We start from the raw sequence: 26,367 nt of genomic DNA on the forward strand, positions 1-26,367 counted from the left end.
GCTGTTAATTCACTTACTTCAAAATATGGTACCAAAAATAAGTTATTTAACATACATCAAGCCTGTAAATTTCCTACTACTGGACTAAGGCCTCCTCTCCCTTTGAGGAGAAGGTTTGGAGCATATTCCACCACGCTGCTCCAATGCGGGTTGGTGGAATACACATATGGCAGAATTTCGTTAAAATTAGACACATGCTGGTTTCCTCACGACGTTTTCCTACACCGCCGAGCACGAGATGAATCATAAACACAAATTAAGCACATGAAAATTCAGTGGTGCTTGCCTGGGCCTGAACCCGAAATCATCGGTTAAGATGTTCTAACCACTGGGCCATCTCGGCTCAAAATAATTCAATAGTCACGTACAACATATCAATACTATTTACCATCCCAAAGAAAAGTCAACCGATTATCTGAAATGTTTCTGAAATGTATACACTACTATAACTATGTACATCGCATATAATATGATACGTTTTTATTAATACACGACAAATAATCACTTATGTAATATTATTGATAGTACAAACGGGCATTGTATATTTACATTGTATATAAATAAACGCAATATTCACAAAAGATAACTTTACAACCGACCACGTATTCAGATAAGTATATAGTACTGCGTTTTATTGAATTCTCTTAAGGGGAAGCATATACTTTTATTATACGTGTTATGTGACTTCCTATTAATCAGTACAGTTATTCTAGGAATTAACTCGAAACTCATTGCAGAACAGTGATGTGTCTTTTACTATGATAATGTTTATATTATTTTAATAGTATACAATGCACACCCGTGATGTAAATACAGGCGCAAGGAGATAACACCTCGATTCCTATGGTGGGTAAAGTGCCACTGTCTACGAGCAGTGGTGAGCATTGACAGTGATATAGACCCGTAGCCAGCTCGTCTATCTATCTACCTACATAGAAATTAAAAAAAAAGTAGTATATCACTGTTAGTATCAATATTTTAATAGTAAGATACTACTTTGAAATAATTTATGTATACAATTTGTAGAATTTAAAAGACATTTAAAAGACTGACAATCAAAGTTCTCGTCTTAAAAATAATTTATCTGTGTAACGATTCGTATGAGCCTTAAATTAAAAATTAAACACAAACAAAATGTATGTAATTGAAATTGCGTTATCAGGGGAAACCAAACAAAGGCGTGCACGATAGTAATACTGTACAACTTATATAAATATATCAGCTTGGTCACTCCGTGTAATAACTAATCTAAGCATTGGTGTGTTAATATCCCACAGTTGGTCTAAATGCTTCTCTTATTTTGAGGAGAACGCTGCTCTAATGCAATTCGGTTGATATATGTAGTATATTTACGTTTGATTTTCAGTTACGTTCGGTTTTTTAACTAGGACGTTTTAAAATAGGGTTCAGAAAGTACAAAAAACCCGAGTATTGCCTGCCTCGACAATGAGCGTCAAATCTTGAGTACAGGTGAGGTGAAAAGAAAAATTTCTTGAAAATCTTTTTAGGAGGAGAAGAGTTCGCCAGAACATCCTTGCGCTGTTTGTACTTAAGTCAGCATTGTCTTATCCGAAAACGAGATGAATAATAATCACAAACTAAGCACATGAAAAATGGTTTGAAGACGTGGTCTTCGGTTATACTTTATGTGTTCTAACCAATAAAACATATACAAACTACTAAAAATAAAATTAATTAAAGTAATATTAACTTGCTTTTAGATAACTTGATCCTTCATTTCATCACTATAAATGAATCATTATAAAATAATGCAGTTATATTGAAATGTAGTATTTTTGTGACAAGGCTGTGTATAGGTTGTGGTGTATTATGCCACTGACAGATAGAGCGTTTTATTAATATTTCAAGTGTCTGTTGAACAATTTAAATAATTTCCCTAATGTGAAGCTTTGATTTTTATCTTGATTAAATGATTAAATACGATGTCCATATATTTTTGTCGTCTCTGTTTCATTTAAGAATTTTGATAAAAATATTTTTAATTAAAAAGATTTTGGTTACTGATTTGTGGATATGTAAATTCACAAGGATGTTTATGTTTCATATTCAATGTTAAACAAAACATTTATTTCGAAGGTGTTTATTAAAATCGCTGGACGAGAAAATACAAAATTACGTTTTTAACACAAATTTTAAAACTTGTGTTTAAAAGTGTAAAAGTGTTTGAAGTTATCTATATCGACTATTATCTAGTCGATTTTTTTTTCTGATATTAGCATTATTAGTATTAGCAGCCTGTAACTTTTCCCACTGCTGGGCTAAAAGCCTCCTCTCCCTTTGAGGAGGTTTGGAGCATATTCCACCACGTTGCTCCAATGCGGGTTGGCGGAATACACATGTGGCAGAATTTCGTTGAAATTAGACACATGCAGGTTTCCTCACGATGTTTTACTTCACCGCCGAGCACGAGATGAATTATAAACACAAATTAAGCACATGAAAATTCAGTGGTGCCTGCCTGGGTTTGAACCCAAAACATCGGTTAAGATGCACGCGTTCTAATCACTGGGCCATCTCGGCTCACATATTAATCTTATTAATCTTTTCTGATATTAATCTTATTTTAATTTCTTGAAAATACTATCACTGACCTTGTACTTGTAACTTAAAAATGTATTTATACCAAACAGCAATACACGATACTGCTGTGTTTTCAATGCCATTGATCTATTCTGTAAGAGATCACGATACTCACCACAGAACACGATTATAAATAACGAACAGTAATATGCGACATCGACCGTATAATATATTAAAGGATGTTAACCGATGATTCTGAGTTCAAACCCAGAGAAAGTATCACTGAATTCACGTGCTTCATTTGTATTTAAAATTCATCTCGTGCACAGCGGTGAAGGAAATATCTTGAAATCAGCACGTGGTGGATGAGAATCTACTACGTGTATCAACCAACCCGCGCTGGAACATCACGGTGAAGTAAGTTCCAAACCTTTTCCTTAAGGGAGACGAAACCTTCGCCCAGCAGTGGGATATTAAACGGCGGTTGGTGACTTTAATTACATATCACTGAAGTCGGTTTTCAGCATTTCACAAGTGAGATGCGAAGTGAACCTTTATAGATTACATCTGGTACAAAACATCACTTCCTATGATACGGAACAGTTAATATATCATATAGTAGTATAAAGTCAATATGACAACTCATCATCAAGTCGCCAAAATATGTATTCCAATTATGAATTAATTAAAAAAAAAAAAACATCCAGCCGATACTGACTGAATCGATAACTGTAACCTTCTTAGATTTAATTATTATAAGCAAATTTGAAATTCGAATACAATCAATATTCACTCTGAAAGTAACTCTATTTGTTTTGTTCTGTCTGTATTATCAAATCATTGAACCGAATTAAATGAAATTAGATATGAAGAAAGCATGAACCACATAGAAGGACATAGGCCTTTTTTATATCTAGCACCCTTAAGAAGTCGCGGGCAATAACTAGTATGATATATTTACTAATTTTTAAAAAGTATGTCGAACGAAAATTGTAATGATTTGCCGTTTGCCGCTACTGTTCTTAGATTACAAAAGAAATTGTATATGATAAAATATAGAGCTATTTCAATATTAGATTAACTTTCAACACCGATCCGGTTGCGTCTGTCTGTAGACCGCATAATATTATGTTTTACGCACGCCGCAAGACCGTTTGTTGGGACAACTTGGTAGCGACGTTCATGTATCGATAATATTACTTGTCGATAAGTGGGAGTGCATATATAACGAAATTTTGTAAAGTTGAAAATTCAAATAAATATTAAACACTTTAATCATTCCGTATAACGATTATTGCATTAATCAAATATCTACTTATTGGCCAAATTTCACAAAACTCACAAAAGTTATTTAATTTAGAATATTTATCTTTTTAAATATTGAATAAATCGTTCTTAATTTAATCCGAATACAAATTAGTGAAGAAATTGATCATAAATCATCGATAAAAATAATTTAAATCACAGCACATCACTAGTGAATTATAAGAGATGGTAGATTCGATCGGCGCACGCGCCAATGCGGTAACGCTAGTTGTAATTCAATATTATTGTATTTATTGCCTCAGCTATAGTAAGATCTATCGATGGTAATAGATAGAATGTTTGTTTGTTTCGTAATTTGTATTCAATTGCATGATTGTGATCATTAAAATTATAGTGCTAAGCTTAAACTATACTATACTTAAATTACTTTAAGCTTAAACTATAAATGTTGTCAATGTTGTTGTCGACTGTATCTCCTTCTTTTAAAATAAGAATTGTATTTACGTAAAGCTAAATGTAGATTCTAGCGAGAACCGTCAAGAAACTCAGTAGTTACTCATTTTACGACCTTCGTGGTCGAGTAGTGTGTACATCGGTTTTCATGGGTTCGATTCCCGGCCGAGTCGAACTAGAAAAAGTTTATTCGTTTACTATATTGTCTCGGGTCTGGGTGTTTGTTGCACAGTCGTTACTTCTGATTTCCATAACAAAAGTGCTTTAGCTACTTAAATTGGGATCAGAGTAATGTTTGTGATGTTGTCCAATATTTATTTATTTATTAACTGTCTGAACTGTTTTTTTTTTTTAACAAATTCCATTACAGAGTTATGTCAATTAAATACAATTAATGTTATATAGGCATATAAACTCCGTGCATTTTTAGGCAGTATCATAACCTAAGACGATGCTGAATAATTCTTTGTCTTTTTTATTCCAATGTTGAATTACTGGTTAGAGAAAGAGAAAAATATACATTGTATAGCTTACATCAAATAGACATTTAATATGGCTATCTATTAAATTGTCTCTCGGTATCGACACAATTATAATTAATTCACGATAAAACGCATTGAATCGATAATTAATAATCATATTTGTTTCGCTTAAGTGCTTATAAAAGTCAATTGGAACGTATCTATTATTTTTAATTGGATTATTTTTAATAAAAATAATCATAAAAAACTTTTTAGATAAATAATTTATCATTGCGGGTTAATCTTACAATCAGAGAGAGAGCGGGGTTCTTCCAAATTGACCTAAGCCAAGCGGGATACGGGCCTCGAGGTTTCCTCCTTAGCCGGGCTGGTCCTCCCCGGTAGCCTCAGCTCCTTCCTTTTGACCCAGTGGGTCAGAGTCATTTTAACCCAGTGGTTATTTTATTCCTGTGATGTCTCAATCAGATGACACGACATATATTCATTACTGAGCTCGATGCTAGGTGGCGCTGAGATCAGTTCAATTTTTTTTTATTTATAATAAAATTCGAACTTCATGTTTAATTCTAACAATATACTTGTAAAATATCTACCTAACCTCTTATAAATAGTACATTTTGATTTAATAATATTTCTCGTTATTAATATTTTGAACACAATGCGTTATAAAACTCCGATTCGAAGCGTAGACTCTGACGCTCCGTGATCATTTACCGTTGTCCGCGATACGCAATGGGCTAATAAATCAAAACTTAAACGCCAGTTTATTCGTTAGTTGAAGTGCACTATGTGCCCACTTAGTACGTCCGCATTTACACCGTAACGATTCAAAAATGTCTTTGTAATTATTTTTTTATTTATAGCGAATTGAAATTTATTTTGTATGTGTAATATAAATATATGTAATAACTTTATATAGCCTTTTGTCTGTATTTAATAAAATAATTACTTTCACTATTTATAGTATCGTAGTCGACGATTTATTATATTAGTAAGTCTATACTGAACATAAGTGTGTACAGACATGCTCTGTAATTAAAATGGCGGAAAAGACTGTCCTACTGAGTTCTGTTCTTCTCGGCAGTATCTACTTTCTGAACCAGTGGCAGATTTACATTTACTTTAACACTGTAACATAACGATTCTAAAGGGCTTTTATGAGCCTACTTGTAATAATAAAAAAATATTTTTAAATTTTTGATTTACATCCATTAAAACAATTCGCTGTGCAAATCGACTGTAGCTTTGTTCACAGACAATGTAAGACGAACCATTTCTTGCGCGAATTTAAAGTATTATGTCCCTTATGTCGGTACAGACCTATATGTAGTGTCGGTACCTTACCCTGTAACTGCTGCTCAAGATATTAATGTTTAGTGATAGAACTTGTTCTTAACCTACTATGGATTTGTTTTTGTTTTTTGGTTTATTAATTTGAATTGAAGTTTCTTGCCTCATTTACCTACTGTGAAGATAGACATATTTTCAATCATAAATACACGATAAATACACGATAAAGGCTAAGGGTACGAGATACATTATCGTTTAAGAGCAATAAAATCATCTCTGAGAGCTTCCTTTGGATGTGCTGCATAACTCGATAAAAATATTTGATGTAACTGTTCCTATTGTTCTAAGGTTAATCGAAATATATATCTTAACTTAAGTATCTAGTGCTGTCCATCCAAAGCGGTGAGCATTGAATATCCAATTTGATATTCGTTTCGGTGTAATACAAGTTCAGAATGCCAGCTACCATTGGCTTTACGACGCAGCTTATCCTAGTTAAGCTTATTTAACTCTGTGTACGATAATTCCTTGCGATTTAACTAACTTTAGACGTATGATTTATAAATGCTTAGGAATCCTTGCTTGGTCTTTGTAAGTAGGATTTGTTTACGAGCAACGCTTTAAAAAATATCAGTATTAGATATCGCAGTAGCGTCGAGGTGATGATAGATTACGTGTTACCGATTTTATGGTTTGAAAACTGGCCATAGATCTGAGATTTCCGAGAAATATTATGCTATATGATCGGAGAGAGTTCTGAGATTTGAAACGAAGTCATAGAGTAATAGTAAATCCAGTAGGAGGCGGTTCATTCATTACAATGATTACGTTTTAAGTTGTGGTCAAAATAAAAACTTAGGTTTTGTTTATAATGAACATGAATATTATCTATAATCACCTTTTTTGTGAAGTTTATTAGACTTCAGGCTCATTCTTAAGAGATGAATAAACTCGCAATTTTGTTTAGTTTTGTTCTAGTCTCTTAGTTCGAGCTAACTCGACTTAAAACATAGTCTTAAAAAATAAAATCTAATTCCGGCTAAATAATTCTTCAATATATCTACCATATAAAGTAAAGTTTTTAGGTAGGTATAGATATTTTCCTCATTTCAAATATTCATTTATAAAACAGTGTTACCGCTTAGAAAAACACTTAATAGTTTTATACAGATGTTGAAATTTCCTTCAAAGTATTTAAACTGTTCTAAAGTGATAATATTACAGTGAATTAGCACTTAACCTAGCTATTAGGATAAATTAAGCGGAGATTATTACTAATCATTAAAGAGAATAAGACGTGATCGACTAAATTACATACAATACGAATTAAACTCTATTCCTGGCGAGTAAGTATTAAATTGCAACGTTTAAAATTTCTACGTCAGTTACTGCGAGTAGGGTGGGTCTGTACTTGATGCGTACACGCAATGATACACACGGCTGTTTCATTTGTGCAACAATCAATAACAGATATTAAAACCAGGTCGTTGTTACGTTGTGGTTAATTTGTTGAATTTTGAAAAACCCGAAGTTTTTCGTAAAAGTTTGAAGGCTGTATAAAAAAGTATTCGTGCGTCTTTTAAGATAGGGCTACAGTCTGCCTTAAGGAGGATTTTTGGTCCATCACACCTCTTCAATGCTGTTTGGTTCACCATTGATATTACAAACTTACTCCCACAAATATAATGTCTTAATTCTGTATTTAATTCATACTTTAACTGCCTCTTTGGTGTTATATCTAGTGGTTAATCTCGAGGGCAAAAATCAGATCAATAAAAAGTAATGTATTTTGATGTCATTATATTTTTTAGTAACTATTCGTAATTCTGCGCAGCGTATACACTCCAGTACAAAAAGTAATTCTGCTCTTGTGCCTTGAAAATAGCCACTGTGTCAAAAATCGGTCAGAAGAACAGCACAATCATCATTTCCCTCGTTCAAAAATAAATAAACTATATAATTTTTCATTCGTCCGTCAATCTGTGCCGATTAAATTTAATTCCATTTATATAAATAGTATCTTGACCTTAATAACTAAGATTACTTTGCCCTATAAACTTCATAACCGTGTGTCTAATGTAGGAGCATCCATTAACTGGATATAAAAATTATTTCTTCTTTTATAATCAAGTGCCATCACCGCCATTACAGCCTGTCACGATGACGATGCGCAGGCGCAAGCGTCGCGTGTGTTATTAGAGTTCCGTGTCGATTAGTGAAAAACAGAACCTACTAGCGTTCATAAAATATTGTATTCGGATGTTAGTGAAATATTTTATGGAACTATGAATATATTCATCAAAAAATGGTGTCAATATTTTATTTTTAATTTAGAGTTAGTATTGTTGCAAACTCAATTCATAACATATTAGGTAAGCTTAAAAAAATCCTGTTTAATCTCAATTCAGATTTACTACACAAAATGAATCTTCTATCTGTACGAAATCCGTGATCGCTGGAGGTAATATATATTTTTCTATACTAATATTTTTATGGCACGTATCTTATGAGGTAGGGTTTCTTTCTTAGCTACATCCTAGTTAGCCTCTACTGTTTTCAGTGGAGTCTAACTGGCCAACGCTGCATCTAGAACTTAACGCTGGGTGTGAGCATGTATCGTCACAGGTAGTTAATGATGAGTTAATGTACTTCGTTTTCCTCTTATTCTATGTTTAGGTTTTATAAAGACAACTATAAAATTACAAGCGATCTACTCTCTTGAACTGTACCTACTTATATATCTCAGCGTACTCCGCTTCTCATTTTGATGCGTCTATTTAATTAATAATTACTGATTGGCTAATTGGGAAAAAGCCGAGATGGCCCTGAGGTTAGAACGCGTGTATCTTAACTGATGATTTCAGGTTCAAACCCAGGCAAGCACCATTGTATTTTCATGTGCTTAATTTGTGTTTATAATTCATCTCGTGCTCGGCGGTGAAGGTACACAGCGAACACCTGCATGTGTCTAATTTCAGCGAAATTCTGCCACATGTGTATTCCACCAACCCACGTGTTGAAATATGCTCTAAACCTTCTCCTCAAAAGGAGAGGAGGCCTTAGCCCAGCAGTGGGAAATTTACAGGCTGTTAATGTAAATGTAAAATTATTGACTAATGATTGACAACTAACATTGACTATTTTCCTAATTTTGTGTGTAATTTGATTATTTATGTGTATAGATAAACTGTCAAAGGTGAGAATGCATATAATAGCATCCAACAGTTGGCTACTAAGTACACGCACACCGGTAAAGTAGTACAACGTTTACGAGTGTCAAGCGTAGCTATTAATCTCACTAAAGTAATAAAGTTGGATCGATTGTTTTATTTATTTTGTATAAATTTATGTGCTGATAAATAATCTACGACTTTGTCACTAAGACTTGCGTATATAATAATGCTGATCGTCAAATATGTATTAAGAGATTTTGTTTTATTCTCAACAGGACATCCAACAGTAGATACAATATCACATCAAAATTGAAAATATTACATTTCAAAATTATGTTTGGAAAATGTTCTACTATTTACATGTGGACTATCTGTACTAGTATGACCTTGCACAATATGTATTAAAAATATAAAATAACCATAATTCAATGATTAGAGATAAGAATTATAATATTTTTTTAACTTTTATATATATAATAAATAATAATTAATAAAGCCAATAAGATAAACCATAAAATTAGAAATGTGCACAAATAAAAAATCTTTATTTTTCGATTGAACTAAGGTTGACTGTCGTGACATAATATGTCAAAATCCTTTACTTGATTACTAATGGTGATGTACAACAATGTTAACATCGATATGAATAGAAATGAAGAGATCAGGAATAAATCTGTTATAAATCCAGTAACATTCATCAGAAAACATAATAAACAAACGAATAATAATTCAACTATATATATATATTTATATGATAAGCTAGCAATAAGTCATCTTAAGATAACTTCGATGACAAACATAATTTGTATTGCACACATAACTCTCTCGAAAACATACACGTCGATATTTTTATGGTAAGCTTTTTAACCATGGGTGATTTACAAACGTTAGATGTTACTTATTACACCATAATGTCAGATCTAATGGTGCTGTAATAATATGGTGATCTTAATGGCATCGCATTATGGTCGCCATGGTTTATCCATTCTGTTTTTGGATACCGTACAATAATAGCTTGTAATGTTGATGTTTCTTTAAGTCCGTGTGTAGGTTTTCATGATTATAATTCGAAGTACGTTAGACGGTCTGTTCGTGTGCTATATTTTTATTATTGATTTATTTAATTTGTTGATAGAGGGTTAATTAGATGTTTAGTATTAATTATGTAACTAAATGTTCCGTTAACGGTTGCGGGTTTGATAACCTCTCGTGACAAATTTTGTAATGTCTCGGAGTTGGATCTCTTATACAGAATATCTTTTCATATTATTAACAATACCAATTGGAAATAGAAGTGGTGTTTTATTATTTAGTTGTTTATTATTGAGAGTTAGTTGTCGAATAATATAATATAATAAATTAATATTGGACAACATCACATACATTACTCTGATCCCAATGTAAGTAGCTAAAGCAATTGTGTTATACAAAATCAGAACTTTTTCTACATCGACTCGGCTATGAATCGAATTCGGGACCTCACGTACGGTACCCATGAAAACCAGTGTACACACTGCTCGAGCACGGAGGTCGTTAATAAATGAATGATCGTTTGTTTGAAATACGTGAGTACTATTGATTTTACTTTAAATATTAAAAAAATACATTAAATGATACACGAGAGAAGGATATAAATATTGTTCTCTTTATTTAACATTTATTTAATTAAACATGATATGTTCAATCTATTTCATAACTCTTATGAATAAATAATGAAATCCATTTGCTCGTTCGTAATCGTGATAGTTCAACATTAGGGCATAAAAGCACATCCCAGCACAAACACTGGGCACGTCATAAAGAGATAATGACGAATGCCACTGAAACCTTTGTCGTGACTATTCGCAAATGCCCCGTCCATTAGCTTTGATAAACGAAAACTGATTTATTTTCAACCATCATAATGTACCCATCCTTGGTATTTAATATAATGTTCTAATTGATATTGTATTGCTGTTTGTTCAGTGAGCAATGTACAATATTTTACTTGCAACTATGAAACTCGAAATAATTTTTTTATTTGTCATGTTACAATAATTATAGGTTTAAATAATAACAGAACTGTCACTGTGTGGAATCTATCAAGAAAGATCTTAAGTCAGAAATTACTTATTAATTTAATTACAAAGGCGTTTAATTAAAAATAATTGTATTTTTATCCATGGTTGAAAGTCAATTAGTACTAACTCAATGCTTTTTTATCATCTTCATGGATTTTTATCACATAAAAAACCTATCTAGCGATCTTATTTTAAAATTATCTATAGGTAAAGTAAACATCAGAATTATGGTATACCACAAATCCAAAATGTTTATTAGCCACCTAAATTGACATAACACTCGAAATAGAATTCAACTTAAAGAAATACCAATTTAGGGATAATACTTCGCTAACCAAATCGGAACCAGCTTAGAATAAACATAAGTGCCTGATGATACTTTTGGGTGTGCCAGATACATATAATTTCATTTAAATTTCGAAACATACTAAAACGTATGACCGAAAAGATCTTTATGCCATGCAGTGTTTTAAAAAGTTGGCCACTAAAAAAATGGTACTTAACTATTCCATATGTCATGTCTAGAACGACAACGTAAAATTACAAAAAGCAAGAAGCGTACCGAAGTACTAATTTATCAGAGCACACGAGTGGAAGTGGTTCCATTAAATCCGATGGCAATTTTAAGTAAAAACATCGCATCTGATAGTATAGAAGATGAATTCGACATACTTTTGCTAAATGAAGCGTTACATCCATAAGGTTTTGTGTATCAGAGCAAACGCTGATGCTGGTGTTCTTATTTCTCTATTCCATTTCAAACTTTTTCTTGCAGTTGATTTCGGTTAAATTTCCGATTTTAAACCTTATTTCAAAGCAATGGATGCTATATTAGTAAAATGTGTTCTTGTAGCTAATGTAGTGTGTTGTTAAAATGTACCATCAGATATTGTCTATTGGCACTTTGTATTGGACGTTCACAAATGATTTATGCTTTCGTTCCGATAGTTTTTAAGTTTTGTTGTGTTCTCTAATAGAGAACTTGTGATATGAATTAAAAACGGATTTAGTTTATATACTTACATCATAACGATATATGCTTTTACTTTACTATTTGTATACGTTTTACATCAATAATATGCAAAGTAACAGCTTCACAATACATTGATAACACTTAAAACATTAAAAGAAATAAATACGAAATTTTTTACTTAAATGATTGTCATATGGTACATACAATTGAACTGTTTTTTTTTATGGCATTGGTAGGCAGACGAGCATATGGGCCACCTGATGGTAAGTGGTCACCACCGCCCATAGACAAAGGCGCTGTAAGAAATATTACCATTCCTCACATAACCTATGCGCCGCCAACCTCGGGAACTAAGATGTTATGTCCCTTGTGCCTGTGATTATGTGACACTGGCTCACTCACCCTTCTAACCGGAACACAACAATACAGAGTACTGTAAATCGTATTTAATAAAAGCAAACGATCTCCTGAGCTGATATGCAATTAAATAATAAGACTCTACGGCTGATACTTAAAATTTTTACATTCAAAGAAAAAGTATCTGTTACAGATAAGTTTTAAAACCATAGATTAAATAGATAACGAATAATCTAATTAAAAATTTCATAGGCAATATTTTCATTGTTACGCAATAGACAGACAATAATATCTTTGAAACGTGTCATATGACGCCCCTGAGCCTAAAAGAAAGTTAATCCGACATTTAATAAACTGTGTTTGATGGATCGATCGATCTCACAAACTTAACAGTACCGTTACCTCATTTAATTACATTGAATTATAGGTTTTATTGTCTACATTATAAGGTAGATATTGGAAATGAGTATGAGTATTATAAAAAAACATCTTTTGGTATTGTTCGGTGTCAATTTTTTTCTTATAAAGTTACAATAGGCTAAAGATTAGGAAAAGTGATTGAACTTCATGCTTGACTTAATTTGACGGAGCAAGATGTTTTTGATTTAGTTCATATGTATATATTATGTTACTGAAAACATATCTGATCCACGATAGGAATAATACAGCAGCTTAAGGTAACAATATCATTTTAAATAGTACTTACCAGACGAGTAGTTAGCAATTAGCAGAATTAAAATGGACTTACCTGAAAACAAAATAATATTACAATAAAAATAAAATAAAAACATAAGGCTTCTAACAAATAAATAACAAGTAAGTAATTAGTTTGTGATATTATATACACTGTAATAGATGAAACTCATTTTGAATATCTTCCAAGCATAACGTAAAAGATCGCCATTTGGCCACAAAACACTGCGAATACTAAGAAAAGGGTCGGTCATTCGTAGAAGGATCAGAGGAAAACCAGCCTACGTATTACTAAGAAAACATTATTGGAATTAAAATTACGCATTTCTGCAATCATCTCGGAAGAATTTATGAAAATAAATAATTTGAAATCTTAGAAATTTAGGATTAAAATATGCGCTTACAATGAGTGGTATCTTACTCAATATTTAATGTTCATTTCAAATGTTTTCAACGTGTACAAATATTAGTGAGTAAAAATTTACTACAAGTATATGTTCACAAATTCAGATCGGCACTCATAACAAAGTAATTTTAGGTAAAAACATCCAAGGAGAGACTTAAAACGAAACATTTTAATTTAGTCGAAAAAGAAAACAAATTAAATTGCAAATCAAATTGCCAATAACAAAAATGAAAGAGTGTATTTAAGGGTCTTTAAATAAGTCCAGAAATGGAACAACACCCAAATTAGGTTCATCAACAACAAAAACTTCGGGTATAACATGAATTTATTGCTCCAGAACTGGTTTTTGAATGCCCTCGAAACTTAAAGCATACTTATGATTAGTGGTTTCACTCAGTTTATCCGGACCCATCGTAATTTTAAGACTTCGTACTTGTCACGATTCTCACTTTAATCTAACAGATGAAACTTTTAATACAGCCTGTGATTCATAAACAAAAGCATTTAAACTTGTAGATGATGTTTTTAATGACGATTATGTAATAAGTGATGATAATAACGCTTAAATAGAACACGCTTACGAGAAGCTGAACATTATAAAATTTGATTTAATTGTCAATAAAACAAAGCAGGATTTTAATGGAGTAATTTCTGTAGTCTTTAAAACATTTTCATTTCTTTTCTCAGGCAATGATGCATGTCTTTTGTTCCCACGTCCAGTAATTTAGGAGGTATCATTGTTGATGTTATGAAATGGGGAATTATAATTGTAAAACACTGAATTTAATAGTTAGATTACTACTTTATGGCAGCGTAAAGCGTTAATGCTAGTTTAATATGAACGATGTTGTTGTAAATTTTATGATATTATAAAGTTTAATGCTTTAGAGGTAAAAAGCTTTTCTGAGGTTTAGTTTACTAATTTGTACAAAGCATTGAAAATATTTAAAAAGTCTTAGAAAATGTTTGATCTTAAATAAGATTTTTAAGCGTTACTTGTATGGTTTCAACGTAGCTAAATATATTATTGGCATCAATTTCTTGTTAAAGGTACTCATACTTTTTTGCAATTTGCAATTTTTTTTTTATTTTAAGCGATCGCTGAAAACTTTTAAGATTTATTTTAATAATATTTACATAATAGAGAACCTTATTTGAAAAATATGCCTGCTTGGGGCTTAAACTTGCTTCATACCAATTTTTATCAAATTCAGTGATTTGGCTTGACAGATATCTCTAGAATTTATTGTACCACTAAACTATACATTTTTGTTACTGTTTTATTTTGTATGTCATTTATGACTCTTGCGGTCAGCTAAGGTTCAACAACTATTATAATCATTTTCTCGGTAACAAGTTATAATCACAATTGCGCCGTAGGTAACGCGACAATGTCTACCGTCCTTTGTCTTATAATTGGTCACACGTGCTCAGCTCCGTGCTGTAAACATCTGGTTGCTTTTTAATAGTACTTGGTATAACGTTACGTAATTATAGTTAACAGAGCTTTATAAGTGACTCTACTTTTTTATGTAGTAACTACACATTGTTACTAATAAACGTTGGATAGCGGTTCACTAGTTTTACTTTGATTTACTCTCTTTCTGGCTTAAGTAATTTGACCTTAGAACGAAGGAGACAATGCATTGTGTATGTAGCCGCTTTTCGGTCTATTAGTAAGAGGGTGTGTTAGCTAAGTTAATCATTGTAAAAAATATTTAAGGGTCGTGACATCGATAGCAAATTATTTCGATATCCATCTTTGATAGATTACTTTGATGATTTACCAAAAGAAATTAAAATAAACTTCAAATCGTTTTGTTCGAATAATTTAACATAAAGATGCTATACTATTATTTAATATTTATTTTGTATAAATTTAATAATGATTATATGATAATGAATCAAAATAAAATTATAATTACATGTTTGCAAATTCATAATGTCCATTTATAGTTCATATTTTATAGATATGCATCAGGTAACGCCATCTATGGAAATTATGAGTAAACTGTACCTCTTTAACTTTTGTTCCAATTAAAAATATTTGCACAGAAAAGTTACAATAATTTTAAATTGTGTTGCAGCTGTTGTGTTTATTATTATATTTTATAATAATTAATTTTCAATAGAATTACCTAAAATTGAATCATTATCCTCCTTAATTATAACATTTAACTGAGGTTTCAGTGAAATGTGAAATACTGTTTACTCTCTTTCTGTCACCGTTGGTTTGACAATCGAGTGACAAAGACAGCATCAATAATAATCATTTATTTGTATAGAATGGTCCTTTTCATACTGATGGCAAGGAAATATATTTATTTAATATAGTTTTAATTGTTACACCATTATTTCTTTTTCATATATTACGTAAATTACTAACATAATTGTTTTTATTTCATTTTCATAATTACTTTTCTGAAACGGTGGATCTGGAGGATGTTTTCTGAAGCGATGGTAGAGTTGAAATATTGACAATTTAAAAGTGTTTCATTGGAAAATGCACTTAAATAAAATACTTTTCGATTTTTCACCTAATCACTAGTAAACAGCATATGAATATATATATTTATGTATAATATAGAATAATTTTACATAAAATATCTCAACGGTATTTTATAATGGGGGTGATGGTATTCCCTAAACCACGCTTGTAATAAATTACAAAGCAAGTAACGGTATTACAAAATATGCTTAGGAGATAGTTAGCGTTGCTTGTTGGAAACAGGTTTTGAAACTGCAGGTTTACTGGCTGTGTCCTAGGTCTTAACTTATGGACTAACTTCGGATGTTTCGTGATATATGATTTTATTTATGGTTTTGTGCATTTTGGTCTTATTATGTGTATGATCATTACATATTCCTCTGTTATTATTTGGTCTTTATGTATGTTTCATAAACGAAATATGTATGTATGCTGCCGCCAAAAGCAATTATTAGAATCTATTGTTGCGTTAGAGTCTGAAGGGTGAGTAAACTAGTGTAACTACAGCTACAAAAGTTATAAGTATGTTCCCAAGGTTGTTGGTGTATTGGTGATATGAGGAATGATTTATATTTTTTGCAGTACCAACATCTCTGAGCGGTGGTGACCACTTACTATCAGATGGCCTATTCGCCAGTCCTAGTTACGAAATAAAAAAAATATTTTTTATTTTTTATTACAGGATTATAAAATATTGATTTTAATATAGGCTTGTGTCAATTGATTTTGTTTGACGAACATTTGATATACATTGAAATTCACAATGAATTGTGTTTTGTGTTTTTTTTTGTATTTGATTCTTATTATGGACTTAATACTTTTGTATATTAACATTTTCATGGGTACGCCACTCCGAGGTCCCGGGTTCGATTCCCGGCCGAGTCGATGTAGAAAAAGTTGATTAGTTTTCTATGTTGTCTTGGGTCTGGGTGTTTGTTGTACCGTCGTAACTTTTGATTTTCCATAACACAAGTGCTGTAGCTACTTACATTGGGATCAGAGTAATGTATGTGATGTTGTCCAATATTAATTTATTATATTATATTATTCGACAACTAACTCTCAATTGATCCCAATATCAAAATAATGCATGTGATGTTGTCCAATATTTATATTTAAGTATAACTACTTACCTTGGCTCAAGGTCTCAATAATGTCCTATAAAAAATTTAGCAATTCCTTTGGAGATTTGCACCGATAAATTAAGAGTATCGTTGATCCAATTGGATCAAAAAAAAATATCCAAGGCTCGAATAACATCTGAGAATTTTATTTAGTTAATTTCCGCTATACTAATCTAATTTAAGCAGAAAATGATAAGTTCAGGGAAAACAAAAAAAAAATACCTATCTAGACATTACAACAGCGTAGAATAAGGTCATATAAGACATTAATGAGCTCTTACTGTTTAATGAGTTATGATATTATTGTATCGATATTAAGCTCCCACGTGATATAGTTATGTTTTAAGTTTATGTAAAGACTAAACTATAAAATGAGCCATCTGTTTCACAAGCTCATGGTGTTTCTTACGACACTAATGATCTTAGTTGAAATGCTATAGTGTCAAGGATCCCACTCTGGGGCACACGAGACCTTTCCGCGTGTTAGTATGTCACTGTTTTATTGAATATACATTGCGTAATATTTTTATCCTTTTGTAGTAATTATATATCCTGGGTAGGTACCACTCAGATATTCTACCGCCAAACAGCAACACTTATTATTCCGTTTTTATGGGTGAGTTAGTCAGTGTTATTTCAGGCGCAGGATCCTAAGGTTGGTTTTGCCGATTTAAAGAATGGTTACGTCTATGAGCGGTGGTGACCACTTACCATCAGTTGTTTGTCTTACCTACCAATACTTTGAATTCAACTTTACTTTAATTTAAACCAGCTCATCTGGCTCAGCAATTAAAACACATGAATTTTGACTAGATATTGCAGGTTCAAAGCCGGATATAAGCCATCGAGTATTCATCTAAGCAACACATTCGAGCAGCGTGGAACATCTTCGTGGAATAAGTTTGAAAGCCTTCTCAAGGAACGAGACTTTATCCCAGTAGTTTGCGGGCTGTTAAGATATATTTCAACCTTTTTTTTTCAATTATGTGTGATTTGCACAAACATTTCATAACTAGTAACAATACGTACCTACGTTTAAATCCAGTGTGATTTTGCTCTTGTTTATTCTATTTTAAACAGTTTTTTTTTGTCTAGACAAAGCACTCTAGCTATAATTTTGGTTATACATTAGATAAACTAATTAATACAATATAATGAGAATATAAAGCGGTTATATATATTATTATATATTTATAATAAGTATATCGTTAATGGTGTTATTAACTTACAAAGGGCATTTAACTTAGTTTAACTTAACTATGTCTGTCATCGCAACTTAATCATAAACTTGGCTTTATTAACTAAGGCAGTTCTCGTCCAATATTCCTTGTATCAAGGGTCAAACTAGACACTGAATATTAATCTGAATAACAAGAAATATACGCGGCTTTTGGAATAATTCTTAGATCATTAAAAAACGAGACCTAGTTGAACCGAAGCTCTTTTTGCTATTTATTATGTATCATTTGTTATTTAATAAATAATTAAATGATAATATTTAATAAAATTGTAAAATAAAACATTAATTAAATTACATAAGATTAGAAAAAGATAGAGGGAAAGGTCGCCTAGAGGTGGCATAACGCTTGACGTGTCTACGGCGTGACGACTTCTGCCAATTGACTCTACTGCAAGCCGCGTAAACATACTTGGTTCCAATAGTAGCATTTTAGTTATATTTTATAATCAGTAAAACTAATAATTTATACATATTTGTATGTAAGTGTTTTAATACACCACCGGTTTCAATTTTAAAGTATCTTTTTCGATCTGGTTGTCTAGAAGAAATAGCTAGTTCGCTAAGACCGCTCTTGTCAATAATTACTCCTAGTTGATATTTTAATTAGTTCTAAGTATTTTCTGTACTATTTCATAAAGGTATATATAGTAATATTATAAATGCGAAAGTAGTTCTGTCTGTCTGTTGCTCTTTCACGGCCAAACTACGAAACCAATTTTGAAGAAATTTGGTTCGGTTTTCATGCTTACCACCTGACGACCAACCCCTAAAACGCAAGCGAAACCGTAACTACCGTACTAGTAATGCATAAATATAAATCTCCAAACAAGATTATGGACCACAATTATAACATTTCGTTAACATAATGAAAAAAAAAAAAAAACGTTTTCATGGCCCATAAAATTTGAATGGGGATCTCGTTATAATGGCCCTTTTTGTAAAGCAGTTATTATACACTTAGATGAGTTAATTTCCAGCACTTAGATCATGTTTTTTATTATTATATTTTTACGATAGTGCACGTGAGTAAATCAATTTGTACGAGATTTTGACAGATATAGTTTTATTTAGTTGTATTAAGATGTATGCGTTTCGAAGTTTCCTCGGTTAGCTATTTAAAGTAAAACTGTAATCTGGACTAATATTAAAGACACGAAAGTGTCTTAACTACTAAGCCGATTATCATGAAATGTAACTCCCCCCCACCTATACGGGTTTGAAGTCGCGGGCGAAACTAGTATATTAATAATAAAAATAAGTTCCTGATTAATTAAGAAGGGCTTCGTGCCCGTCTTTGTAGGTACCACCTACACATCACAATTTTGACCTACAAACAGCAATACTTTTAACGTTGTGTATCTGCTTTGTAGGGTGAATGAGCGAGTGCAGCTACAGGTATGAGGGACATAACATCTTAGTTCCCAAGGCTTGTGGTGCATGACAATTTGTGTTGTAACTTACTAGGCCAATATCTATGGATGATGAAGGTGACTACTCACCATCAGGTACTCACTAGCCCAAGCTCACTTACACTTCAAACCAGAACACAACAATATTAAATATTGTTATTTGGTGTTAGAATAACTGATGAATGGGTGGTACGTACCCATCTACCTTGTTACTAAGCTAAAATGTACTAAGCTATAGCAAAATTATTTTAACCTAACTTAACCAAATGTTTTAACTGATCAATTTCTTGATGATATAAACGTATACTGGGCTTCATTCTATATTTTTTTATTTTTGTTTACAATAGATATTTTTTATATTCAAATATATTTCAGACATTAAAATCAGTTTATTCATTTTTAATTACTAAGACAATACGTATTTTTCAACAAATATGTTTAACGTTTCAATGTATGAAACAGAAACTATATGGACAAATAGATTCAATAAAAATACCTACTTAGTTATCTTGCTTCAGCGTTAAGCTTGTAAGTTAAATTGTAGCAAACATTAAAAATTACAGTACACAAAAAAACAAACCGCAGTTTTAGACACCGATAACATAACACAAATATGAGCAAAAAAATGTATTATATTTTGTTCGGTAACAAGTCAATAGCTGTACTGTAAATAAAAATATAGTAGTATTTTATTAATTCGATTTTCAAATTAATTTGTTTTCCTTTTTAATAATGATTATTATCGAATTTCGACCAATGAGCGAACACTAATACAACAAATCTAATAAAATCCCATACGAAAATTTAAATACTATTAAAAACTATTCTTATCACGTCTCAATCAATTATTATTCGTTCCACCCACCGAGGTAAAAAATACACCGGACTAGGTGCGATCCCAGACAAAGCCCTATTGAACATGTCTGAACCTGTCTAAAAGAATACGGTCAAGCGTAAATCAGGCCATTATTGGAGTGCAACGGAGTTTTATGCCGATAATACAAAGTATACAATTAACACCCACTCTAACACATCTCGTACTAACGCACGCACACATAGACATACAGACACGCCATTGGATGTGTAAACGCACACCAATAACGAATGTGCAGTTATAGACACCCGCACAACGTTACAAGCTTCTGTCATACAAATTGCACGCGTGAATAATATGTATGTATTTAAATTAATTATTGTTTTTATTAAAATTAAAAAGTAACGAAGCTGTTTTTAGAAATGGAATACGTCGGAAAACCTAAACATTATGCCCAAGAACCCTAAATAAAGGATACGAACACCTGTGTCGAACAACACCTGTGGTATTTATTAATACCCTTGCGTGTCGAGACGTGCTAGTTAAAAAAAAAACTTACATGACATTGCTAGATTTATAGGTAACAAAATATTATTTCAAACGCTATATTATTAACGTTTTATATGATTATGAACAAAATATAAATCAATGGTTATTGATTTGAAATTTATAGTCTATGATATTTTTTTTTAATTTTGTATTGTTTATTAATATTTTTAAAAACAATTATTATTAACCAGTTATATTATTATTACTTTTTTTGTTAACAAAATAAAAATGTAATATTTATTTAATAAAAATTTCTAGATAATATTAAATGGAAAAAACTAATTTATTTGTTCCAAATTTGAAATTATTTATAAATCATTGTTGTTTAGTTTTAAAATGACTTATGCATGTAATACCTGTATACATTCATATTCAAAATAAACTTTAATTCAGCCGTTTTCATAATTGTGGCGAATAAATTATTCGCATTAATGAATTTAATAATTTACACAAAGATATAATATGTATCTAACCTAATCCTGAATACTATACCTTTCCACGCAATAAAATTCGAACAGGCAAGTTTGTGGGAATTATTAATGAATTATAGCCCTTATTGCATAGACATAAGGGTCAGGCTAATGAGCTGAGTTACCACCTAACCAGTATGTAAATCCAATGTTATTTATGTACCAAATTAACACTTTGTCAATGGTTCCACTTGTTTGTACGTATTTTCACTTTGTAATTAGGGAATTATAACTTAGTTGATATATTCTTGCAGTTATAAAACGGGAATATCATAATTTCAATTGTATGTTTAGTTATTCCCAGAATTCGTTTATTGTTATTTTGATATGCAAAAATTCAAGTTTTTTATTTTATAATATCTATTTCTTTAATCCATTCTTATAAGATTTTACTGGATTGATCTTTTTTTTAAATGGTAAGTGGTCATAACCGCCCATATACAATGGCGCTGTAAGCTGTAAGTCTAGAAATAAGAAATGCCCGAAGTTTTTCCGTGTCGGATTTTCCGTATCGTTTTATAAGAGTGAGCAAATACAGAGTGCACCTGTGTCAGCACACACATGTGCATAATAACATATCCTGCGTACTAGTCATCCTTGAGAATGTGCACTATGGCCAAAATCGGTCAGAACTACATCATTACCATACTAACTATACTGGCTCAGTTTTACCCGCGTTAAACGTTACTGTTCCGTCTCTGTATGTTATAGTCTAATTTTAAATAGTCTATAGCCGTTATCAATAAATGGGCTATCTAATAATTTTTATCTTAAGTTTTATCAAATCTGATTAGTAGCTACTGTGACTAGTACGTTAAAAAAAAGCAAACACTTTAGCTTTTTTATTTTATACTACAAGCAAAACCGTCGGCGGGCGTCTGTCATGTATGTATATTGTATATATTAAAACCTTCTTTGATACGCTTTGCATCTTCTGGTACAGGTTTTATGTATATTTGTTTAGTAGTTTGTTTCAATTATGAAACTGAAAAAAAAACCTCTCATTTTTAGGTCATTAATATAGGTAGTTTAGAAAGTACATTTATGTCATATAAGATAAATATAATATTATCTTATATGACATAAAACACCTATTAGTATAAATAGGATTTAATTCAAGCCTTATATTAATCATTGTCATTATAAAATGTTTTTTGAATGTAGTTTAATGGTTTCGTTTTTAACCAATTCGCATGTGAACTTATTTATAATACAAATATTAAAACAAACTTAAATTAAATTTTTAAGTATAAGTTATTTTTTATTATGATTTACGACTGACTGTTTTTACTTTTGAGTCACAGCGACTCCACAAGAGACTAGCTAGCTGCACAGAAGACATTATAGTACTTAAGTATGTGCGTCAACCCAGGTGCAGCTCTTTCATCACTCACATAACGTAAGAGTCAATCTGAAAAATTCGGAAAAAAATTCCGACGGATGATCCACGGATAAATCCAGAAGAGACTACTAAGCCACTAGACCGACGAGGTGTTCTAAATTGTTGTTTCGAAGCATATTTTTTTAAATATAACTATGAAAAAGTCTCCTATAACAATGACAAGAACATTAAACTAAAATCGATTCCTGGACAAAAAAAAATATTATGATCTCTGGACTCGTTGAAGCGTCGCTTTCCACTTCAATTGTAATCGGAATAAGTCAGTACTTGGAAACCGTGACTTACTATAAGCTAGGACAATTTTATTTTTACCTTACACCCTAAGGAACCGAGACTTTATTATTAAGGTATTAGAGTATAAAATCTTATGTTATATTGTCGAAGAAAGTAGAGACAAATCGATTTTTGTGTTGTATTTCAACAATTGAAAGGACCACACAGCGCAATGATGAACTTTGCTTTTGTTTGTAAAAAAATTGTGAAGTTCGAAATTCGTAAAACCTTTTTCGATGTGAACTATTTATAATTCAATGCCAATCAAATTATTATAAACGAATTTATTTTCAATGCGAAATTCTTATTAGACTGTTTCGTTTATGTTATATAAATAATATAGTTTATTAATTATTGTGTAAGACCATTTTAAATACTGTATAAAATTTTATTAAAATAAAGTAACTAATAAATTTGAATTCCAATTCGAATATGAATGACTTTTGTCTTGTAAGTTTTTTACGATAAATTCCATTATATGACTTACTATGATATCTAATAAACGTATTTAGAATTTAATTGAATATTATTTCAAATTTAATGTCAAAATAAATGCTGTATAAAGTGAAAATAATGTCAGTTTTCGATTTCTTCGTTCAAGACACATTGAATTGCATCGATTTTCCTTTCGAATGTCGACTCGAGTCCAATGCCAATGCTATACTCTGATCTAAGTTATAAGATTATTATTATTTGAAAATAGAACAATAAAAGAATTTCAAATTCTTAAAAAGTTTTTAATTTTAAATTCTGTTTTGATTTTAGTAAAATTGAAATATTTATTTCTACAATTATTTTTTAAATATTTATGAATTTATTTTAATCAGATGTTTATCATTCATTGTACAAATGAACATGTAATAAAATATTATTTGTAACAGTTTATTGAAATTAAATATATAAACTGGTAACTGTATAAAATATGAAATGATTCGCGTTCGAAAACTTGGCAAAAATTTTAAAGGACTTTTTCTCTTAGAATTGTTTCGATACTTTTAATAATTCCTGTCTTCTTTCTAAATATTCTTTTAATCCGCTGTTATACAAGACTTGGACTGACTCGTTCGTGACTGCACGAATCAGAGCAAGTTTAGTGCCTAGTTTCAAGTTTGAACTATATTATGTCGTTTGTCCCTTTCTAAGGCTCTATTTCTGGTCCGTTTTATGTGCCAAGAGATCTGCTTAGTTTTGAACAGATTAATTATGGCGCTGGTATAAATAAAATTAATCATAAAAACTATCTTACCTTTTAAATTATTTTGAAAATTAGAAATTCTTAATTTAAATGTCAGTGATCATACGTTTTTATTTAAATATTGTATCTATTATTTAATTTACATTAGGTCCAGTAAAGAAAATGTATTTCAAATCAATGAAAAAAGGATTAAAATGGACAGTATTGTAACTTTTGTATTGTAAAATAGTGTTACAATACATGCTTAAATATCAATATCATGTTAAGACCACGAGTATAACGGTATAAATGTATTTTAAATTAATTTATTACAATACTCTGCAGTAGGTATAATTTTTTTTAATGTTCGTCATTTCACTACTGAGAATATTCTACTCTTCTCAGAAAAACTTTTAACTGTATTTATACACAACTGATCAACTTACGTTATATCTCTAACAAAATCCGCTCATTGTTTTACTCAAAACATGTTTAAACTTGTCTGAACATTATAGTCTTATTAATAATACGTAAATTATTTTCGAACTAATCTATGAAAACAATTCTAATTTATCGGTTAAATAGTTGAAAAAATGATTGCAAAATAGATTTAATAACGTATTTATTTTCCTCTTAGCGTGTTTTAAAATTAAAACATTGTTTCCCATTATTCCGTACGGACACGTTTTAACAAGTCCAAGTTTCAATAAACAAGTTATTTTCGACTTGATTGACGAACCGACGCCTGACACTGTTTATGAGTTATACATTTCTGTGTACGTTACGGTTGAACGTGACTTGTTCAAATATTCTTTTAAAATACATCACTTTATTTTTGTTCTATTTTTAAATTTGTCGTTGTGTGTCCAGATTTTAATTTTCAGTTCTCAATTATTTAATCTTTACGATTTATGTTGTGTATTAATTGTTGTTAATTGATAATTGAAATTTCTTTTATTTGATTTATAATTGATAAAATAAATTAAATGATAAGGCAGAGGCGTGGATAGTGAAAATCTCATTGTGTTTAAAAATAATAAGTTTATTTCACAATAAACCACGATAATTCGTGGCCGTATAGTTCAACACAAAACTGTTTATGTTTAGTCGGTTACATGCGGCGCTTATGAATATGGATAATAATTATTAAATAATCGAAAATAGCTTATAAGAAACATCACAAAAAAAAACTAAATGCAATATTTACAAGAAAAAACTATAAATCTATTATAAAAAAAAATGTCATTTATACAAAAAAGTATTTATACATTACACGATCGAGAACATTATCGAAGTTTCAGAAACAATTTTAAGATTTCAAATTATTTACATTTTTGTTGATATAATAAGGCATTATACTAATTTTAATAGAATATAATCAAAGTTCGTGAATATTAACGATTCCGTATATTTAACTAATATTTGGCGTCTAAACAAATCGAAGTGAAGCTAAAAAAATATATAATATATTATATATATAAAGAACTAAATATGACTATTCGAGAATATTTGGAACTAAAATAAAATTTGAGATCCGTGGATGTAATTTTTTATAAAAAAAAAACTTTAACTAAATGCTATTATAGTTTAATGAATATCTAAATAAATTAAACTAGTCGTAATTATTCTAATTAAAATTGATACAACAAAATAAGAGATCAAATTGAATTGTAACTAAATATAAAACTTAACACAATAAATGGCCAATGAAAATAATAGTCACTACCATT

The 26,367-nt window shown here is 30.7% G+C and overlaps 1 protein-coding gene across 1 annotated transcript in view; it reads right to left on the reverse strand.

Moving 5' to 3' along the window:
* Positions 1-26,367, reverse strand: part of LOC125071485 — a 122,324-nt gene that overhangs the window by 94,558 nt on the left and 1,399 nt on the right. The window lies entirely within an intron of this gene.

Source organism: Vanessa atalanta, chromosome 19 (assembly GCF_905147765.1).
Source record: "Vanessa atalanta chromosome 19, ilVanAtal1.2, whole genome shotgun sequence".
NCBI classification, from domain to species: Eukaryota; Metazoa; Arthropoda; class Insecta; order Lepidoptera; family Nymphalidae; genus Vanessa; species Vanessa atalanta.